Source organism: Vulpes lagopus, chromosome 15 (genome assembly GCF_018345385.1).
Source record: "Vulpes lagopus strain Blue_001 chromosome 15, ASM1834538v1, whole genome shotgun sequence".
NCBI classification, from domain to species: Eukaryota; Metazoa; Chordata; class Mammalia; order Carnivora; family Canidae; genus Vulpes; species Vulpes lagopus.
In genome coordinates this window covers 44267837-44291263 of record NC_054838.1, presented here as the reverse complement: position 1 = coordinate 44291263, position 23427 = coordinate 44267837, and the positions used below count along the sequence as shown (strand labels likewise).

The 23427-nt window shown below is 39.4% G+C and overlaps 1 pseudogene; it reads right to left on the bottom strand.

The window, feature by feature from the left end:
* Window positions 1–17863: 17863 nt before the first annotated feature.
* LOC121476376 lies at window positions 17864–18394 on the bottom strand (annotated as a pseudogene).
* Between the last annotated feature and the right edge of the window lie 5033 nt (window positions 18395–23427).

Below are 23427 nucleotides of genomic sequence, written 5' to 3'. Positions count from 1 at the left end.
ATTAACTGAGTCTCAGAAGTAAGGTTTATCTAATATCACACATGTAGGAACTAACTAGTGTATCTGGGATTTGTTTTTGTTTTTGTTTTTGTTTTTGTTTTTATCTGGGATTTGAACATTGGTTTTACTATTACTCTATGGGATAAGTATCATTATCCCTGATGTGTAGATAGAAAAACTGAGGCTCAGAATCATTAAGTGAATATTGTAGCTGGAATTGGCCTCAGTCTCTGACTCAAGTGCTTTAGCTAGTACACTCCACATGTCCAACACTGGGAACATGTCTGGAGCTAGTTTCTGTCTCCATATGACTCTTTCTTGATCAGAGTTGAGTCTAGACCTGAACTGCTTTAGGGAGATCCAGACACATCCTCTGAGGAGATCATTAATGTGTCCCTCCAGAGAACAGAGGAGGCTAGCTGCGCAATCAGTGTTAGCCAAAGAATCAGCAACATCCACCAGACAGGAGGCCACCACCTCGGACCCTGCTACCCCATTCTTACAATCAGCCTCAGGCAGCAGAAGAGTTAGACCTTGGAAAGAGAAGGAGGAAAAAGTATTCCAGACACAGGCATGGGTTGCACTTTCCCTTACTGCCCAGGGAGTGAGAGTAGGAAAACTGTATGGAAGAACAGTTCCCTTCCTCTCCAATCACTCAAGCATGTAGGAGATGTGGGGAAAAGATAGTGAGTAAATTAGTTTGAGTTGGGAATTTTAAACTGGGATATATAAACTTTTTGTTAAAGAACAAAAGGACAATCTTGGAACTGGAAAATTTTGGAATCTGCTTAAGGCATCATTAAGGGAGGGAAAGAGAGAAACCCAAGAGCTCAGACAGTGAGAGAAAGATATAAAACTGTTTTATGAGATGTTTCGATAGATGAGATATATCTGTCATCTACGAACTCAGATATTCCATTATGTCCTGACCTTCCCATCATCAGGTGCTCTCATTTTACCTCCTTTGTCCTTAGAAAAGTACTAATAATTCCAATCCCAGTGCCTGCTACCATAGCAGTGCCTTTTCAACTCATGGTTGACAGCTGAGTTACGATTTCTCTAGGATTCAAACTATGTTCCCTTCCTGAAACAGATATTGAAGCAATCCAAGGTTAAGATACAATGGTTATGCAAAGCTTAGAACAAGTTTCAGTAAAGCATCAATGGTATCTTGAATCAGGCTCTACACAGCTCCAGTGGATGGATTCCATAACCTTGTCGAACTGGCTTCCTAAGACCTTTTTCATTCATCATGGACAGTATAGAGACTATGAGCCCTGTGTCCATTAAGCAATTGGCAGAAACAGCCTGCATGTCCTTCTACAGAGAGACTGGATGTCCCAGAGATGGGAATCAGTATCTCATAGGTCTGGGAACAGAGGTGGGTAGCTGAGGTCTTGTGCCTCTTCCAGAAAGTCACAATCCTGGGTCAGCCTGTCTGAGATCTCTCTGCCTTGGTGGATAGAACAGAAACTATGGTGGATACTTGGGAAGATCTTGGGACTATAAAAAGGGAAGCAATTAGCTCCAAGCTTTTGGACTGAAGTATTTATTGAAAGTTTAATTCAAGTTTGATTCCCACCAGACCTCAGATGTCTCCCCTGATAAGAGAAAACTGAGCATCCCAAGTCAGGCCAATGCTCAGAGCCATGTTGAAATCTCTAGAAGACCAAAGGAGACTGTGGGGGTGGCCAAGGCTTCCTCTACATTGCTTCCCATACCATGGGAACCCTTATGGTTGCTCTTTATGGCCTAGAATTGAACTATCATCTAAGAATGAGTACAAACTTCATATAATTATAGGAAATCATTATCTTAAAATATCCAAGATGGTCAGTTCATATATACATACATTCACTTGCTCAACAAATATTTATGCAATACTTCTGATATTCTAGGTACCTGAGCTTAAATTCCCAAGTTCTCAACATTTCCAGTCCCCTTGGGTACTAGCAAGAAGGAGATGTCTCAGAAAAACAAAAACCTTTACTCAAGCTGCAGAAAGGTGGGCACGGGAAATTTGGCAAGCAAAGTCACAAACTTTAGGACAACCAAAGACTTCCTGGAGAAAAAAATGTGAAAAAAGATGTGACTTTCATTTTTTGTGTTCCTATTTTTCTGGGTACTCAGATCTCAGAAGCATGTCAAGTTTTGACATGGAGATAATTGCATGAAGCAGGTAGTATCATATACTCCTTTCACTGCTTGGCTGGGAATTAGTACATCTGAATGGGGTTTTTCACATGTTTAGTGGGACTGAAATGTTGGGGAACCACAGACTATTTGCATTTTATAGCAATAGTAGTTTTTATTATCTACTTGGATGAAAAATTGGATTTTTATGTTGTTTCAGAACAAGATAGAAGTGAAATTTTATAATTTACATACCTGTTTTCATGTCTTCTGGATGATTCCAGTGCATTTCCAACATCTGAAATATTTTTTGGTCTGAAATGTGTTGGGGGTTTGGGAAAGAGGTTGGAATTAAAGAAGCAGTAATAGCTTTAAAAAAGAAATTGCTCCCCCTTATGCTCTCTCAGCCTATTCAGTGAAATGAATTGGACTGCATTTTGCTTTTAGCTCCACTCTTGTGTAGGTAAAGAAATTACTGCATGAGCTCACCCTTGGCCCCCAGCCCTGGGATATCATGCCAGTAAATCTATGATAGTAGAGTCAGCACACCAAATATCTTTATTTTTCTTCTAATCTCAAAATGAACTGGACTCAGAAAAATTTCTTTTTTCATATTATATCCTTTCCATATTTTTGTTCTTAACCTTTCAAGCTAGTGGACTTTCCCCTGAGGCATTTCTTTTATCAGGTTGGGGAGGACAAGAAACGGGAGGGAAAGGGGAAGAAGGAGAAGAAATTAAAATCTGCTTAATGTCCTCGGATGGGACTTCCCACAGGGGTCAGAGGCAGGCAAGACCCATTGGACGATATTGTATGGGTATGTGTGATCTTTCCAAGCATTTTTTTTTTTTTTTGGTATTATACGCATAAGGAAACACAGCAAATATTTGCTATGGCCTTGAGCAAAATACAAGCCAGAGCCTTTTTAATGATGTTCCCTGTACTTCAGGACCCTCTGCAGTATCTCTGGCCTGCTGTTTCACTTTCTGGAGTTGGCGGTTTGTCCTGCATAACAACCCTACAACCCTCACTCTTGTTCTTCCTCCAGCAAATGTGCCAGACAGCATGTTTACTTTGCCCACGGCCTCCCCACAGGACAGCAGTTCTGGTCCTTTGCTCAATTCAAACAACTTAAATGAAACTCGAGCACTCAGCAGAGCCCCACGGAGCAGCACAAGAGCATTCTGGATGGAGTCCTAGCCTGGCCCCTCCCTCAGCTCCCCACGCTCACCCTTCCCCACTGTCAGCTGCAATGGAAATGCCCAATGGGAGCTATGAACTCTCCTTTATGCACAGTTCTGGCTTGGGGTCAAGTTGCTGACACCAGTGACACCTCTCCTGAGGGAAGCACTTGGAAGCAGTTGGCATTGGGCTGTTGGAAGAGACACCATTACATGTCCTTTAAAAAGTCAAGACAGTAAAAGATCATGTCTGATTGGGGAGGTGGGACCTGAAGGGCATTTCAAGTCAAGGATGATTAAAATGCCTGCAGAAGATAAGGGAAGGAAAACTTAGATAAGGATGGAGAGACTCAGGTCAAGAATAATGTTCCATGATACTCCATGTGGCCAAGGCACCCCACACGGGGACTCCTGCCAAAGCACTTGTCCTCAGGATCATAATCTACATCTAGACAGAAAGGTGAACAACTTAGCCTTACCAGTTCAACTTCATATGGCCTTACCCAGCCCAAGTATACCACTGAGAATGCCCTTAATGCTTGTTGACCTAAACTGAAATGTCAGCATGAGCAAAGCTCATCAGGGATGAGCGAGTTAGATGGGGGAGAGATGGGGATGAGACTGGAGGGGAAGTGGGTATGTTGTCTTCCTGCAGGTTCTGTAGCTGAACTCTTTGGGTAGTCAACAAAGACTTCTGAGAACCCATGCATAGGCTCTGCTTTAGGTGCAGTAGGTAAGATGGCAAATGTAACCCTACTAACTTCCTCCTCCTCTTCTCTGCACTTATTTCCTGAGCAAATGGAAGGTAGGAGACCTCTCCCAGTTACCCACCACCAAACTACCACGCTGCCTGCACTTGGACCCATATATTCTGCCCACTTTCCTGTTACCTACAGAAACGATGTCTGCTGCTACAGGGCCAGGCCTTCCTTGGAGCATTGGTTCCTATCTTTTTTCATTTGCTTAAGGACTTTACTCCTACAGAGATCTTGAAATTACCCACCCCCCTTTCTTCCACATTGACAGTTTCTCCCTCTCTAAAAAATCATTCTCATCCACATAGAAATTGCCTTATTATCTCCCATCTTAGCTGTTGACCCATTTCTTTGTTTATAGCAAAGCTCTTCAAAAGAGATATGGTATGATATCTGTAGCTATATCCTACCTAACCTCCTATATTCTCTTTAACATTTGTTCTCCAAAATCTATTGAAAATGCTCTGGTTAAGGTCACCAATGATTTCCATCTTGCCAAAACCAATAATCTGATCATATCATACCTTGCCCAATTTTTTAACCACTCTCTTCATTTTTGCTGTTCTTCAAAACTCTTTCCCCCTGCCCACTTGCTACTTTTTTTTCTCCTGAAACCTGCTTCCTTCAGACCCTCATCAAGCTCTCTCACTTCAATCGAATCTCTGCTCAGAGAAGCCACCTTGACAATCTAGCAGGAAATAATATCTATCACCATCCTCTGTGTCATTCTCCACTCCTTTATCTTGCTGTCTTACTTCTTAGCACCTTCCCTGATGAAATTATGCATTTATTTGCAAACTAGTTTATGTATGATTCCTAGTAGACTCTAAGAACTTAGGGACTTTGTCAGTCTTGTCCCTTCTATATCCCCACCACCCAGAACACAGTTATCCTTTAATGAATAGTTGTTGAATGATGAATGAATAAAGGTAAACCCTGCTCCTAAGGAATTCATGGTCTAATTGGGGATAGTGATGATGATAATGGTACATACTACTAACTGCTATATATCTATATCTGTGTATATATAGATATAGATATAATCATTGATCTTCCCAATAACTATATGAAGTTCAGAAGTAGATGGTATCATGTCTACTTTATAGATAAGGAGACAGAGGAGGAAGTATTCCATAACCTACAGACGATTATACAGCTGGTCAGCAGGAAGAGCTGCAAGTCAAGTACATGTCCTCTGAGTCCAGAGCCATACTCTTCAACCCTGAGCTCTTTGACCTTGCAGTCTGACAGGATGTGAAAAAGTCACTCCATCTGTTCAGGTTGCCTTAATGTGGATATGACAGTTCTGCCTATTTGTGAACAGTGAACACCCAATTATGCTTGCTTAGTTGAAAAGAGTGCTGACTTTACTCATTTTGCTATAAAAGCAGTCTCTGTGCCACAAGCCAAAATACACAGGGTTGGTAAATATTTTGTGCTTGGTTACAAGCAAGGACCAAATCCAATCAATGTTGGCTCAGTATGATATGGTTGTTCATTAGTTTTAGGAAATATGTAGGTAGGTTCAATTCTAATGTGAAGACATTCCTTGGTCATGTTTCAGCTGAGTGTTTGAGGAAATTAAAACCTTTGGATCCATTTGGGCTTGTTTCTGAGTTCAGCACAGTATGTTCCCTTTTGTGGTTTATAGTTAAGTTTGGTGCAAGGCCCTGGCGCTTGGGTTCCATGGTCTGGTTTCCTGTAGGCCTATAACCTGTCCTCATGAACGTGCAGAAGCCTCTGGAAAGCTCTGCCCAAGACTGTGTGGAAGTGATCTTAACCTGGGCCAAGCCAAGCCTTCTTCCTGACAGCCAAGTATGTAATTTTAACATTCTATCAACCACATTTAAAATATCAAAAAAATAAAAAATCAAAAGAAACTAGTGACAATTTTAATAGTAGATCTTATTTAATGCAGTATGCCCAAAATATTATTATTTCAACATGAAATCTATATAAAGCATTATTCAATCCGGTCTATATTTTATACTTATAGCACATCTCAAGTTAGACCAACTACATTTCAAGTAGCCACATGTGACTCATGACTACAGTTTTGGACAATGTATCTCCAGAGAATAAGAATAGACTTTTATTTTTTGTTGTTGTTGGTAAAGGTGATATGTTATTCATAACTCTGAATATGCCAGACACATGGCATCTTTGCTTGAGAAAGGAAGTTAAAATCTGCGTGGTTGTATTATCCATTTGATGCTTGAATCTTTTCTAAAGTACCTCCTATAAAAAGTCATTCAGTATCTGCTTATGCAATAGTAAGGAACTCATCCCCTCTGAAGTAACTTATCCCATCTCTAGCCATATTTTATTATTGTAAAAATCATCCTTTTTATTGAACTGGAAATTGTCCCACTAGTATTTATCTTGTGGTTCTACAGTTTTAAGCCAGAGAGAGTGAATCTTCTTGCATTCATGGGACTGTTTTTATATTTGAAGATGGCTGGCATGTCTTGTTAAGTCAGTCTTCTCCAAATAAACTGCTTTATTGCTTTCATCATTACTCCTGATAGTTTCAAGTCTTCTCAACAGATCAATGTCTCTCTCAAAGTGTGATACCCAGAGTTGAACATAATATCCATGTGTGGGTCCACCCCAAATAGAGTGAGACCCAGAACTCTTGGTCCTTCATATTATATTTCTACTGCATCATGATCAAAACTCTCTGCTGACTATACTGATCACCTTGGGCACCAAACGCCGAAATGTGGTTCTTGCGCACATCTTCCTTATGTTCTTATGTGTACAGTTATGCCAGGGGATATAGGGGATGCCATGGGCACAGCCTACATATCATCCAACTCTGGAGAGCTGGGGAGAATAAAAGTAAGGAAAGTGACCCAGGGGATGATGTGAGAAAAATTCTTTCTTTATAATCTGAAATACCAAGATATTTTTGACTGCATTATCCAGTGTACTTAGTGGGCTTTTTCAACTAACTACTCATCCTTAGTACTTGTTGGTGAGTAAGTGTTTATAACTTCTACAAGTCATCATTAAAAATATCGAGTATGTTATATCCCAACACAAAGTCTTACAACATTAGGGCTTCACTAAGTGGTACCTTTTGGATACATCTGTTCAACCAATTTTAAACTACCTAATTTTAATTAAACTGGTCTATATTTCTCCATTGTCATTTCTAGGACTTTCAACATATTTTCTTGCTCTCCTGGGACTATCTTCTCCCCAGCTTTGCCTGGAAAATTTCTGCTCATCCTTTGTGTTTTATTTTAATTGCCATCACTTGTTTGAGGTTAGGTACCATTCCTATGGGCTCTTAGAGTGTTGTATACTGCCCTTCTCATAGCAATGACCACACTCTTTTGTGATTTTCTCTGTATCTGTCTGTATCTATACTGTAAACTGTGTTGGGAAAAGGATTGACACTGTTATATTCTAAGTGTCTAGCACAGCGTAAAGTAGATGTTCAGTAAATACACTTTAAGTGAATAAATCCTCATGACCACATGTGGAAGTAATTATTATCATCCTCATTGTACAGATGAGGCCATTGAAACTCAGAGGATGTAGTAAGCTTATTAAGGCACAGAGTGGCTGGTGAAGCTGTGGTTCAAAGCCTGTGATTCTGATCTGGATCTAATACTCTCATTATAAAACTAACTATACATGCTTTTGACATACTCCTGGATGTCTGAGTTTCCTTAACAAATGATAGTGCCCTTGGTTTTCCTGGAGAGTAGACTTAAAGTGCAAGTAACAGAAAGAAGGCATACTGGAGTGACCTCTGGTAACACTAAAGTATTAAATACTGATGCCAGATGATCTTCTAGCGATAAATTCTGACTTGAAAGGAGAGTGAACCTAATTTTCTTGTCATACAAGTTTACAAATCACTTTCTGTCAGTCCCTTAGTTTCCCATAGTAAACACTTGCTGATTATTTTGCTCCCAAGTAGTTAGAGGCCCAAGGTGTTCATACTTTATTCTTTTTCCTATGAACCACCACATTCATAAACTATTTAGTTTAAGTAGTATTAATAATTTTTTCTGCTTTTAAAAATTAGACATGTTTATTGAAAATTTTTGAAAAAAAAAATCCTTTTTAAATCATGCACAAAAAATTTTATACCTAACCACTTATGCCTTTTTTCTTTTACAAATAATTATACATTTTCTCTAATTTAGGATCAGTCACTACATGTTCTTTTTTAACTTAATATATTGAGAATTTTCCTATGTCATTAAATATTCTCTACTATATAATGGCATAGATTTACTGTATGTATGTTCCATTAATATATCTAATCAATTTCTTACTCTGGATATTTAAGATTATTTCCAGTTTTGGATTCTATAAATAATATGACAGTACTTATCCTTGGACATTAATCTTTGCACACATGACTGATTATGGAGAAAATTTTTCCCCCTTATCTAATTGGTCATATGCTGTGCCGGGCCTTATTAGGATAAGAAGTCCCCAGAACTGGGCCCTTACTTTAAAGATGCTTATAGGATTTTGACCCTTAGCAGTAATCAGATTGAAGCAAGGATTAGAATTCCTGACTCCTGAATATCTAGGTTAGATTTAGCTGCTTGGGGCTCCTTCATTGCTCTCCCCATTTTCCTGTGACATCCTGGGAGCTGACCTCCAGGGCGCTGCTAAGAGGCCTCCCTGTTTTCAAGCTAGACTCCTTATCTCTGCCAGAAGAAATACCCCTGTGCCACAATGCCAAACTAAGGAAGAAGAGTTAGTATTGAGAATGAGGAGCAGCATTGGTCACCTCTGCCCCAAAGGGAGCAGTGAGAGAGACAGAGAGAAAGCCCAAGTATGCACTTATACCCCCTTTTGAGTCTTTTTTCTTTCTTTTTTTTAACCCAAGGAAAGAAAGAAAAGCAATTGCCTAAATTAATACAGCCCTGAGGGCAGGCTGAATGAGCCAGTAGCTTGTCACTCTGCTGCCATTCTGACCCTTGTAGGCTCCAAGAAAATGCATGGATGAACTCACTGAGTTGAACAACATGCTCAGTGTCTTGAGAACAAACAGACTTTTCTTTGGTGTTAGTTACAAACATCTTTTCTTTCCACTTATTCATTTAAATTCTCTAAAAAGCAAGGGCTAATCTCCTATGAAAGTTCAGGGAAAAGGCATGACGCAGCTCCAAGCTGCCTTAGCCACATGCCTAGGGAAGGCAGCTAGTAGCCTTGGAGGGGCTCTGACTCTGTCCTGGCCTACCTTGCCCTGTGTCTGGGAGAACAGTCATTGGTCAGAGCCGTAATTTTCTCATCTGCAGAATGGAAATAGGAGCACTTCATTCAATTTACTACACTAAATTTAGAGTTCTTTTATTTTGGGTGGATTAATTCATGTATATTAGCAGTGGTTTATGCCATGCACCAAGCTGGATACTGAGGACACCATAGCACATTTCTGCCTTTGAAGAACCTAAAGTTAGTGGGACTCCCAGACAATAAATGGGTCATTACAGTGTAATATTAAAAGGACTGTTACAGGAGCAGAACAAATGATGATAGCACTGAGAATGGCCAGTGATGTAGGCTTGGGTAAGAAACCATTCAGGAAAGGCATCCTGATGAAATTGGTATTGACACTGAATCCTTGTGAATGAATGAGTTAGCTAGTCAAGAGGTAGGGACAGAGAGTTACAGAAGAATGTACAATCTAGAGAGAGCCTGGTTCCTTTGGAAAACAAGATAGGTGGGCATCTATGAATGAAGCACAGTGGAAACCAGTAAAGTAATGATCAAAAGGGCAGGAGCTAGAAGAAGCAGAGCTAACTGAACTGGGCTGACTTCAATTTCTGCATTATTTTCTTGGATAATTTTATTTAGCAGGCAAATCTGTGTTATAACACATTATCAGAGATTACAATAAAGATATTAGGCCAAAATCCAGATGCTCAACTTTTCTTATGTATTTCCTTTCTTTGAGCCCCAATCTGTATTGCTTTATGATTCTTATCAGACATACCTTGCTTTTTTCTGTCCTTAACTGTATTCTGAACCTTTTCAAGATTATCTCTATACCCCAAAGATATTGAAAAAATGTTATAGAGTGGAATGTATTTTGTATGGCTCTATATGTAATCTCTACAATTTGGGGGCAATTCATAAATCATAGCATACCAAAGAGCAGCATGTTACAAGGAGGACATTCTAATGCAGAGATAAAGAGACTTGCCCAACCAAGGCCACAGGTTTCCCAAGCAAGGCTTGCTTTGGGCTTTTTCTCTAGCACTCACTCCACACCCAAGACCAGACACAGTACTTGACAATCATGGGCATGTAGTAATTATGTGTTAAACATGTACTGGTTTCTTAATTGAAGAATATGTTGGTATATTTCAGATAGGCTCACAATCCAGACATATCCATCCAGACACAATCTATTCAGAATGGGTCTGTTGAAAGGCAGAGAGAGAACACAGGACAGATGAAGGTATGTGATTATTAATGTTTTTAGTTTGATTGATCAGAACCTTTAATATTGCCAAGAGATCATTAAAATTAAAGAATGACTTCATTTTAAAGAACCACACAATACTTTCTCTTGAACATTACATTCTTTCTAATCAAGTAATTTCTCTCCTTGAGGAAAGCGTTTGGGAACAGTGACTGCTACAGTAGATTTGGTCTCTGAGCTTCAGATTCTATGTCACCTATAAATTTGTGTACTTTTTGCAGGCTAGGAAGGGTAAGAAATGACAGTTTTATTTAAAAAACCATTTCTCCTGGATAGATAGAGCTAACTCCACACATGTACCTACAGGCACATACTCAGGGACTGTTAAACAGCTTCAAAGCATTTGTGCACTTTCCTCCATCATTTAGTCCCTCTTTTTTGTATCTTCCTTCTCTCACTGTCATCTGACTATACAAAATTTACAAATAGGCTCTAATATCACCATTCTGAGTGTTCCCTTGAATCCTCTAGCTACTTTCTAATTGCTACTCTGCTTTCTTACCCAGAGTTCCAGAATGGAGCCACTTCTCAGCTCACTGTAATTCACCTTGTACATCTGGAATAAAACTTGACAACTACTCCATTTCCTTGCCTACTATATTCAGTAAAACTTCTAGCCAGCCCATTTTACTCCTAATGCTTTCTTGAATTCATCACTCTTTCTTGCCTTCCCCTCTGTTGCTGTCTTAATTCAGGTTCTTATCATCCCTTGCCCGCACAATTATGAGTTTCTAGTTAACTCCCCATAATGCTACTTGATAGTCTTGGGACAGTTGGAATCATTTGGATATTGTATATTTTGTCAGCAGTCACGAATCCCTGTTATATTCCTAGTGTCTAGGCCAAGGTAATAACAACCCTGCTTAACATGTGACTATAAAGTAATAAGGAAGGTTCTTTAAGATTGTCATGTTAGCTCAAATTTAATTCATTCAACAAATATTTACTAAGCATCTCTTATGTGCCAGGACTGATCTAGAGCTGAGAATACAGTGGTGAAGAAGATAAAAACATTCCTATGGTTATGGGATTTCATGAGGCTCCACTGGGAGATGTAGCAAGTGCAAGGGCCCTGGGGTCAGGTAGTACCATATTCAGGAGTTGCCCCCAAACCTTATAAGTGTGTGAAGTCCATTCATTTATTCATTCACTCATTTACTGATCCATCCATTCATCCTTTTAATAAATACTTACTGAATATCAGTAATATATCAGGTGGTATTTCAGTTACTGGGGACACAGACAAAGCCCTGCCCTCTAGGAACTTAGGGTTTTGGGGGGAAGAAATAAGTATAATAATAAATGTATACATTTGTCATAAGCAAACTAATTTCAGATAATGTAATAACTATGAAGAAAGTAAAATAAGGTGATAAATTATAACTTACGCTGACTCTTGTTAAGAGGGATCCACTTTAGATTAGGTGGTCAGAGAAGACCTTTCTGGAAAAATGGCATTTGAGCTAATGGCCAATGAAAGCAAAGAGCTGGAAGAAAGAGAAGAGAGAACTATAAGTGCAAAAAAAAGTGAGATGAGAAAACACACAGGCATTGAGTAAAAAGAAGGAAAGCCAGGGTAGCTGGAGTCGAGTGAATGAAAGAGATAGTTTACAGATGTTGAAAAGGTTGATAGGGGCCAGGTTATGTGTGGGTTCTGGAAGCCATGTAAAGACACTCAGATTTTATTCTGAGTTGTTTAATCTGTCTGAAGCTTAGTTTCCTCAGATGTATAAAGAAATCTTAAAAGGTTGTAAGAAGCTCACACATTGTAATCCTTTCCTGTAATACTCAATGCATTGAGCCTTAGTTTAAGTGGCTACCATATGCCTAGACCAGGCAATGAGAATAAAGAGGTGAGGAAAGCAGACTTATTCTTAAGGGCATCACAGTTGGTATGAAAGATGGACCCCTAAGAAAAAAATTATAACATAGTATGACAAATACAACGATAGATGCGTTTACTTCTTTTCTTTCTTATTCTCTCCATCCTAAAATTTGCAGCTGAGTTAGGGACACAAGCATCTCTTAGGTGAATTATTTCTAGAGCTTTCTAACTAGTCCCCCTGTTTGCAGTTCTGCTCTTCAAAACCTTCACCATACTGCACCAGAGTGATTTTCCTAAAATTAAAGTGTGAATCAATTCATTCAAAAATACTATGAAAAAGAAATTTACTATGTATCTACAATGCATCAGGTTCCCTATTAAGTACTTGTGAAATATCCACAAACAAATGTCACCTGTGTGACAAAAATTCTTTCCACACTGTTCTACACTGCCTTAAGGACATAACATGAACTCCTTTGATTGTTCTGTATAGTCCTCGGGTCTCTTGAAGGGTCCAGGATGATAGTACAAATGGAGGCTAAATATCATTTTAAAGTTAGAAATTAAACAATCAAACTGTTCTTAAATATGCTCTACCTGAATGCCTTAACAGATACAACTTCATAAGGGCCAGGAAGGCCAAGTTTCAATTTGGAACCCTTGGACATCTCAGAATTTGGGGCCAGAACAGTATGATACTGAAGATCTCTCCCTGTTTTCTCTACCCACTTACCCTTCAGAGAGACTTGTACACTAGCATGTGCACACTCCAGCTCTCATGTCCAAGATCTATCCACTGTCCCCCAAAACAGCTGCCTTATGGCTACTTCTCAGGTGTGCACACTCCCTGAAGTTTCGGGGTGTCAGATATCCAAAGCCTGGTCTAGAAGGGGACATGTCTTTCAGTCGGGCAAGTTCTTTTGACTCCTTTGACTTTCATATAGGATTCCTCATACCACTGGAGGATAGCCATTGATGAATGAAGGCCCAAGAGGGCCCCTTAAAATATGCAAGCCAAGGGAAGGTCCCTGATTGCTCAAATTTAAGAGCAGTCCTGCTGATCCTTTTCCTTTGGCTGTTGCTTACCCGTCCACTTCGTGTCATGTACTCTAGCTCCCCAAAATGTTTCAAATAGCTCATGGTCCATGCTTTACCTGTGCTTTCATTGCTGCCTTAAGCATCCCTCCTAAGTCATCCAGTTGTGTTACCTAAATCCTGTTTTGTTTTGTTTTTAAATCTCAGCTTAAATATCCTTTTCTGTGGATGTCTTTCCCTGTGCCCCACTGTGGTAGTTTTAAACATGTGTATAAATTCTTTGACCCTGCCATTGAGAAGTGATATCTAAGTCTGCCTCCCCACAACACCCCCCAAATCTCAGAGTTTTGTGACTGTTTGACCAATAGAAAATAGTGGAAGTGACACCATGTGACTTATGAGTTTAGATCATAAAGGGCATTTTCTACCTTATTTATTGTAATACTTCTTCTTGGAAACCTGAAACTCCATGTAAGAAATCTGGCTACTCTGAGGACTTCCCGATGAGAGAATCCCAAGTAGACACTTGGGATAATTATCCCGGCTAAGCCTAACTTTCTAGCAATCTCTACTAAGGAAGCTACATATGAGAGAAGCTACCTTGGATTCTACATCCTAGGTTATCTGCCAGATGAATACCACCACATGGTCTTATCTCATGCCTCCCATATCCTCTTAGTTTAAGGAAAAGATCTCTAAGTATCTTAAAGATGTAGTCCTTCTTACTAAAACTATCATGTTTCTAAGACTGGAGGGCATGTTCTCACCATAGCCTCACAGGCAGCCCATGGTTGAAAAGACTTAATGTTTAAGAGATATGTGACTATGGTATTTTGTTTATGCAAGTGAATTTTATAGACTTATACACAAGAAACCTGTTTTTAAACGAATTACCCACAAGGCCAAATCCTGACTGGCTCAGGGGGCAGGGGCAGAAATGGTACAAAAAGAAAATATTTGGGTCCCTGAATCTCTGTGAGCAAGAAGCTCACCAAGAAAATTACTCAGCTGCAAACATAAGTAAGACTGCCTCAGAGAGCAGACATAAGGGAGCAAAGAATGGACCTGAGGGTCATGGGGAATTCCTAGAAGCAGGATGAAATTCTAATCAAAGAATAGACAAGTTCCTGACTGAATTTCAGAATTGCTTTGAACCAGTGACTGTTCTGTGCTGTCTCCTCCTCCTTCTTCTTTCTTCTTCTTCTTTTTCTTTTTCTTCTTCCTCTTCTTCTTCTTCTTTTTAAGATTTTATTTATTTATTTGAGAGAGAGAGACAGAGCTCTCACAGATAGGGGAGGGGCAGAGGGAGAGGCAGAGCATGGAGCCCACCTGACTCAGGGCTCAATTCCAGGACCCTGAAATCGAACTGACCTGAAGGCAGACACCTAACTGACTGAGCCATCCAGGTGCCCCTTCATGCCTTTTTTTGAACAAGAGTATATATATTGCAGGTTTTCCTACCACTGTATGGGTAGGGATTGAAAAATGTCCCTTTAAGTTCATAGGTCTTCAGATGAGAGGAACTAAGAGAACTGGACCTCAGGAAATTTCTATTTCTGGATTTAATTTGAACAATGAGATCCTGTTCATCAGGCCTGAACCCATTGCCATCATAGGATGAGACTTATAAAGGAGGGGGAAGTGAGTGTATCTTGCATCAGTGAGAAATGTAAATAATTTATGGAAAGAGATGACTGGCAGTTTAAGATACAGCTACAGATTCTTTAACAATCCTATTGAGAGAAAGAGTCTAACTCCTCTACCCTTGAACCTAGCAAGGTAACAAATTATTGATGCCACCTTGGCTCTTACAGACTAATCAATCTCCCAGCTGAATATTACCAAGTGACCTCCAACAACACCACATGAAAGAAAAGACTTGACTACCTGATCCCTGCCCAAATTCCTGACCTTCAACTAATGTGATGTAAATAAGTGGTTGTTACATTAAACCACTAAGTTTTAGGATGGTTTCTTACACAGCAATACATAACTGGAGTATTACTCGGAACTGGCTTTAAATGCCCTGTCTGTGCTTTTATGGGACCCTTTTACCACATTGTGATATAATTATCTGTCTACTTGTCTTTATCACCTTCTTGGAGAAATTTCTCTGAGGATACAGGATGTATCCCCAGCATCAAGAACAGTGGCTTGCATAGGAGGACCCAAGTTGGTATTTTTTTTCTTTTACTTTTCCTACCAAAGACTTGCTATAAATAAATAAACAAACTCCAAGTTTAGAGTAAATAGAGATTCTTAAACATGTTTCTTTGCTTTTGTTCTGGTCTCGCGAGGCTGTGTAGGCCTGGTCTACCTGTGGATATTGAGGGACACATACTAAATGAGGGACACATACTAAAATAAGAAACAGGTCCAGGGTAGTTAGTTTCCTTTGATATACAGATGGATTTGAAACCAAAGTAAATAATTGCTATGCAGAAACATGTTTTGAGTTTTGCCTCTCCCAGAACCTTTGAAAAATAGGACATACTGCATAGCCAAATCCCCAACACCTTTGGGTTTTCATATCTCTACTAATCCCATCCAGATACATTGATTTTCACATAGTGGATTTCTGGTTCCAAGTCTTTTCCAGGATGAAAACAACTTCTAGCAAGAATTGCTCTTCCATGAGTAGCAGCCTGCCCAATACTCCCACAGTGTCACAGTCACCCCAACAATTTCAGGCCTGACCCTCAACCTTCCTGTTTCAGAAATACTCACTTTATTTAAATGTATGTTGAGTCTACCTGAAAGAAAGCCTGGGGTCAGCCAGGCTTGAATCCCAGGCCAGTCACTCACCAGACATGTGAATGTCACCAAGTTACTTAATCTCCCTGAGCCTGTTTCCATATAAGTAAAAGGAAGTTAATACTAGTATCTACTTACAGGGTCATTGCAAGCATCAGTTGAGCTGATACAAGTAAACATTCAGCCAAGTTCTGATACATACCAGCTCTCAGTGAATTAATGAATGCTAGTTGTTCCTATCATCATCATCATCATCATCATCATCATCATCATCATCACCATTATTATATCCTCCCCTTCTCTGTTCTCTCATTAGAAAATGATCAGACCCAAGTGACTGAAATCTCCTCCAGATTGCCTGAGTCTGTTCAGAGACAATGGATTGGTCATGACTGCCCTGGAAACCTATTACCTTGTTTCTTTTCTTTAGAGGAAAGTGCCAAACCAACACTTGGCATAAACCGCGAGAGGATCAATATCATAGAGGAAAAAAATATATATCCCAGGGTGTTTTTTTTTTCTCTAGTTCATGACCTGCCCCATTTTCCTGTGATTTCTACATTTACCCTGTCAAGATATAGACTTCTGTAGTTACAAGACCATATTTTCTAAACTGCAAAGAAGAATCCATGGTCTCATAAATACAAGTGTTTTCAAGGGGGCAACATGACTCAATATTTTAAATTAGGACTTCTCTAGACAAAATGTAGGACATATGGTGACCATACCCATAGTTCTCAAAGCCAGATGCCGACTGGCTCCAAGAGAAGAAAACGAAAACAATCAGAAACCTCTTCTATTTGCCAAAACAAATCTTGTGTCTCTCTCAATGTTATTTCTGTAGATATCTTTGTTTGAATTGGGCCCGTTCACCAGTTCCATTTCTGCTACCATCTCTGGGGTTGAGGGAAAGAAAACACCTTCATGTTCACTCATGTGATCAAGGATTTCTTTTTGAGTGGATTTTAGGAGTAAAGGAAATTAGAAAACTTTTTAAAATTTTTATTTATTTTATTTGTAGAGTCCCTCCCCCTTTTTTCCACTTAGAGAGTCTTCTGTTATAGCTTTTTCATCTTATCCCTCACCAAATAATAATAATAATAACAATAATAAAAATAATAGTAAAAGTTACTATGATTAAACACATTCTGTGTAATGGGCACTTACACATTTATGCCTAAATATGAGCTTATACAGTAGATGACATTGTCTCCAGTGACTAGAGAGTATAGGAAACTTGTCCAGGTTAACACAATTAGTAAGTGCTAGAATAGAGATTTGAACCCCCAAATATCTAGCTTACAAATTTTCTCTAATCTGTGTATTGCTTCTTACAAACTGCCTTTCAGAAATGAGATTTAGATTCAGTGAAGTATACTGAGCATCTACCAGGTGCTGTACTAAAATACACTATTTCATCCTCACCACAACCCTGTGAGATAGGAAATGCAGTCGCCGTGTTTGACGGTGAAATACCAGGAGGTTAAGAAATATTCCCAGGGTCATCTAATCTGTCGTTAATGGAGCCAGGAATCAAATGCACATCTTCTGTTGTCATTGTTTTTTGTTTGTTTGTTTGTTTGTTTTACAATGGGATGAAACATTTTAATCTGATGGCGGCTCATAATACTGTACAGGAAGCATGCCCAGCTCTATGAGGTCCCCTCCAGGTTGTAAGGAAGTTCTCAAAAATAACTGGATTTGCAAGAGCCTGGCCCCTTGCTCATGGGAGGGAGAGGGAATGGAATGGGCAAAGCACTGAGGTCTGCTCCCTCATCACTCGTCACTCATAAATCCAGTTCTGAGCACAGCTCTTGTAATCCACCAGCTCTTCAGGCTGGAACCACAAGCCAATCTCCTTCTCCACACTCTCCACAGAATCGCTGCCATGGATAATGTTCCTGCCAACTTAGATGCAAAAGTCCCCACGGATGGTCCCAGGTTTGGAGTCCGCAGGGTTGGTCTCTCCGAGCATCACTCGGCCTGTCTTCACCACATTCAGTCCCTCCCACACCATGGCAACCACAGGCCCTGACTGCATGTACTTCTCCAGGCCGGCAAAGAATGGACGGTCCTTCAGGTCAATATAGTGCTCCTTGAGAAGGTCTTCAGAAGCCTGGATTAATTTCATAGCAATGAGGCGGAATCCCTTTTGCTTGAAACACTTGATCTATCCCACGAGGTTGCGCTGGACTCCATCAGGCTTGATGGCAATGAAGGTGCGTTCACTGTTGGCCATAGTCCTTTCCAGCTGCTACCGCCGCAACCTGTTGTCATTGTTTTGATTGCAAGTTCAAAACTCTAAGTCATCATATGGCATCTCATAACAGAAGTACAAAAATTTGGAGTATATTTAGAAACTTGAGCACAGCGAGGATATAGAATGAAGAAAGGTGGCATGAAGGGAGGTAATCAATCCCTTCACAGAGACCTACCTCTTAGGATGAATGAGTTTATCTTTGGTAGGTTCTGGGAACAGAGCTGGTGAGCATGGAGGAGAGTGAAAGGAACAAAAAATTAAAGAAAGGAACACCGAACACCATCTCAGTATTACTTAAGTCTTAGAACTGTGGAAGGCCATTTTCATTTTAAGAGATCTGCATTTTAATCGAGAATATTTTTTTAGAAAAAGCTTCAAGTGACTATTTGAATTTTTAAAGTTGAAACAAAGAGTAGAACCAAGAAGCAGAGAAAGAAATTGGTATCAATAGGGTAAATGTCAGAAGGCAAAATAATTTTTATTTTGGTCTAAGAAACAAAGTACTTCTTAAGTGATTCTGCTATAAACGAGAAAAAGAGTAAAACATTAAAGGTTAAAATAGATAATTTCAAGTTGAAATTCTACAGCTAGTGCATACTTCCAGTTTATCTTTAACATTCTAGTTGCTCAAGTACATTCAACTTGGTGTGGAGGAAGAGTGGGGGAAACAGTAACATGCTCCTTGTTCATTTTGACCTCAGGGTTCAATATACAGAAAAGTTAAAAGATCAAAACAAAATCTCACACCATCCCACCATCCTGACATTGTTAACATTTTGACATATTTCTAATTTTTTTTCTCTCTTTGGTTCCAAAATTAAGACTATAAAAAAATGTCTTTTTTACTGAAAGTATATCAGAAGCATTTTCCCCATGTCACTAGTGTTTGAGGACATGGATTTTAATCACATTAATAAACATGCATCTACATAACGTAGTATATTTAAGTAATTCTCTATTGTTGGATATTTAGATTAATTTTGGATTTTTACAATTATAAATGTGGTGTTCATCTTTGTGCATAATTATTCTATGACCTGTACTTCTTTTACATACCCTTTGTTTGGTGTTTCTCAGCTTTTTCCCCCCTCAAAGATATGACTAATGGTATTCATATATAAGACTTCTTTTTTTTTTTAAGACTTCTTTTTTTTTTTTTAAATATATTACCTATGTCTTTATAAGTATACATAGATATTCTCTGAGAATGACAATGTGAAGCAGAGTTGTATCTCAAGGAAACTGTGGGAGGAATGGAGCTCCACCACAGGTATCTTGCCTCCAAGCATTTGATTTTTTTTTTTAATTTTTTATGATAGTCACACAGAGAGAGAGAGAGAGAGAGAGGCAGAGACACAGGCGGAGGGAGAAGCAGGCTCCATGCACCGGGAGCCCGACGTGGGACTCGATCCCGGGTCTCCAGGATCGCGCCCCGGGCCAAAGGCAGGCGCCAAACCGCCGCGCCACCCAGGGATCCCTTAAGACTTCTTATAGAGTTATATCTTAGACTTACCTAAGCTTATAGCTGATTTCTTGTGTTTTAATTAAATGTGATACCTTGACATTTTTCTTCCTCTCAAGAAAGCACAGAAGAGTGATGCAAAGGATTTCCATGAGTCTGCTATATTTTGTAAAATAACACTGTCTACATTTCAGGACTTTATTAGTAGTAATAATTTATTTCAAGAATATCTTATAGTTGATTGTGCCACCTAAATGGAGAAGCACTGTTTAGCTGGCCTTAGCAAGCACCTTGTACTCCCTAAGTGGCTATGACATGCATTTTCTTATTGAAGACACCTTATATAGCTATGATTTCTATCTTCAGGAATCAACCAACTCATAGTAGTAAATTGTAAGCTGTATACAGAATTAGGTCTTCATTTTGAGAAGGGAGTAGTGTAAGCTTTGGGAAGGCTGAGTAAGTGTAAATGGATACTCATTACCCATCTCCATTGCACCCCCTATTCCAGAGATTCTGATGCTGTTTTCCTGGAGGTGGCCCTTTCCCATAGCCCCTGACTCTAAACCACTGCAATATTCTAAATAAGTCTCTTTATTCTCTCAGGCCAGCATCTGGAGTCTGAAATTCTAGCTAATTCAGCAGCCTTCCTCTTCAGTAGATGACATTGTCTCCAGTGACTGGAAAGTATAGGAAACTTGAGTTTGCCACTTTGAGTAAGGCCAAGATGGATTTTAGGTTGGAAGACAAGTGACCATTTAAGAGAAATGAAGATGAATTGTGGCACCTGGATGGTAACTTGATGTTATCTCCTCCAGGAGAGGTGTTCTACTTGGAACATTTGTAGGATGTGACCTTTCCACAGTTGAGACGAGCACTGTCATCTAGGTGTGGTGCTGGGAAATCAGCCCATCTTGATGTATCTGAATATTGCATCTTAGAATAATCTAATCATAGGTAAAAGACATTTGCCTTCTGGAAGCTTTTTATGCTGTAATAGTTGACCCATTTGGCTACAATGATAGCACTAACTCTTGAACTAATTTTCTTAAAGGGAATTAATTTTCTTCATTAAATCAAAGAAATTGTTCAACAACCAAATTATGGAAAGGTCAGGGATGCTACTGGAAAAGGAAATAGGTAGACCCCAGAGATGTAGATAATGTCAGAACTCTCCCTCCTCTCCAACTCTCCTGCCTTCTTTCTCCCCTTCTCCATCTCTTACTTGGATTTCTTTCCTCCCAGGGACCTTATTCTGCATCACTGCAAATTTGTTTTGCTGAAAATATGAGACAGAGTGGAATTGGTACTTGCAGGTTTTATATTTTACAGTTTTTACGTCTGAGGAGGATTGCCAGATTAGTCTTCCACCTCAAGTCCAAAAGCCAGGGAAAAGCCATTGGCTAGTTTGGGTCAGGTGTTCATGCAAGGACCAATAAATTGTAAGCAAGGAGATACCATAAGAAAAGTGTTGAAGAAATGGAGAGGAAACTTTTCTCCTAAAAGTGTTTATTCAATCAGCCTGCATGGAAGCCTTGTATTTTCAAATATTTTGCTGAGGGAGAGAAAAGGGAGTTGAAAGTGGAAGAAAGGAGAAAGAGAAAGGAGTATTATATTATCCATATTCAGATCACTTATTTTTCCTCGTGCTCATGAATCTCTTTTTTCCCTTAACTCTCCAGCACTGAGGTTCACAGAGAGAGACCAGAGGTCATATTTTCTGGCTTAGGGAAGCAGAGGCTGGGCATGTTTTGCAGGCTGTCAGTTTTCCCTGGCGAGTTCCTACTGTAAAACAGCAGAATTGTTTGGTCTTTCCCACACCCTGGCATTCAGTAGATGGCTTCATTCCACTGCAGCAAATTGAAAATTGCACCCTGATGGGAAACATATATATAAGCAATCAAACCAGGTTTTTATTAAATGGACACAACATTGGTTGGTATTCATTTAAATAATTTCCTGGGGTCTTCTGTGGACTATGTGTGTGTACTAAGAGTTTGCAAAGTATGTCATGCTGTTACAGTATTCTCAGCTTGCCACACAGTTTTGTTTACTGCTGAACTTTGGAGGGTAGATGGGATACTCAGGCCTTCTGTGTCAATTCACTGGGGTGTGTGATTATGAAAGAAGAATGGATATTCTAAAATTTACTCATTTTTTCCTCATATATGTCAAGGTTCAGATGCCACTGAAATTTGGAGAACATTGTATACTCTGATGGTCAGGAATTAGCCAGAAAAGCCACAATGTAAAAAAGCAATTGACATTGAAACAGGCACCTAAGAGACAGGTCTCTATTAGTCTGCCCCATTTATACTTGAGGTTTCAACATAAAAAGAAGTGGTGGTTGACACTGACAGTCTTTCCTAAAGAAGCACCTTGCCCAAATCTATGCCAAGTCAAATAGGTATGACATAGATTTGGGGCCCTGATCAGTTTATTTCTGGATCTGCGCTTTGAGTTCCAGGCTAATAAAATTTGTTTGTTTGCACTTGGTGGAGATATCAAACTCAAAAGGCTCTAAGATGTCCGGTAAGTTACATAAAATTGTTGTAGATGGGATGAGTAAACCCCATCTAAAAAGAAGAGCTTATATTTACTTCTAGTAGGTTATTGTTATAGGCTAATAATTGTCCAAACTTCCTTTTTTTCTTTTAAGAGAACCTATAAATCTAGTCCTTTTAAATAATGATCAAATATGGCCCCCTCAAATGTATTGACAGACTGTTTTGGGGTCCCTTCACCTTGTAGGACTAAAAACTTTCTGTTAACTCTGCCTATTTTTGGAGTTCTGGCCTTTGAACCACATTTAGCATTAAATATTTCTGTACTTTCTTTGGTGGAAAAAGAAGTTATCCTGTTTTTGAACAAGGCCACATCTTTTTACCTTCCATTCCATCTTTTATCCTTCTTTGCAGTGTTTGAGCATGGAATGGACTTCACAGCACCATTTTAACAAAAACCCTGGTTCATGCTCTTTCAGCTACACCATATACTCTTGGTTGGGATGCCTTTTCTGGTGTATTTCAGTCTGTCATATTTGCAGAGACTGAATTTGTTAAATTCCCCGCTGAAGTTCACATAGCATATGTCTACAGTACTCTTTCTCTCTCCTGATTTAGCAGCACTGTGAGGGGAGAAATTACATTAATGTGGTTTATTTATTTTTTTTTTTAGTATACTTATGCTGTTTTCAAGCAATCAGCATTTTCTTTGCTTCATGCTATCACAACATCTATTTAATAGTTTGTTTTAGAATTTTCCAGGAATTAGTAGCAATCTCAGTGGCCTACCTTTTCTGAGATCATCCCTCTCCTTTTTATTTTATTTTTTAAAAGATTTTATTTATTTATGAGAGACACAGAGAGAGAAACAGAGACATAGGCAGATGAGAAGCAGGCTCCATGCAGAGAGCCCAATGCAGGACTTGATCCCGGGACTCCGAGATCACACCCTGAGTCAAAGGCAGATGCTCAACCGCTGAGCCACCGAGGCGTCCTCATCCCTCTCTTTTTTAAAGTTTGTATAGTATATACCTGTAAGTTTTTGAAAACTTGTT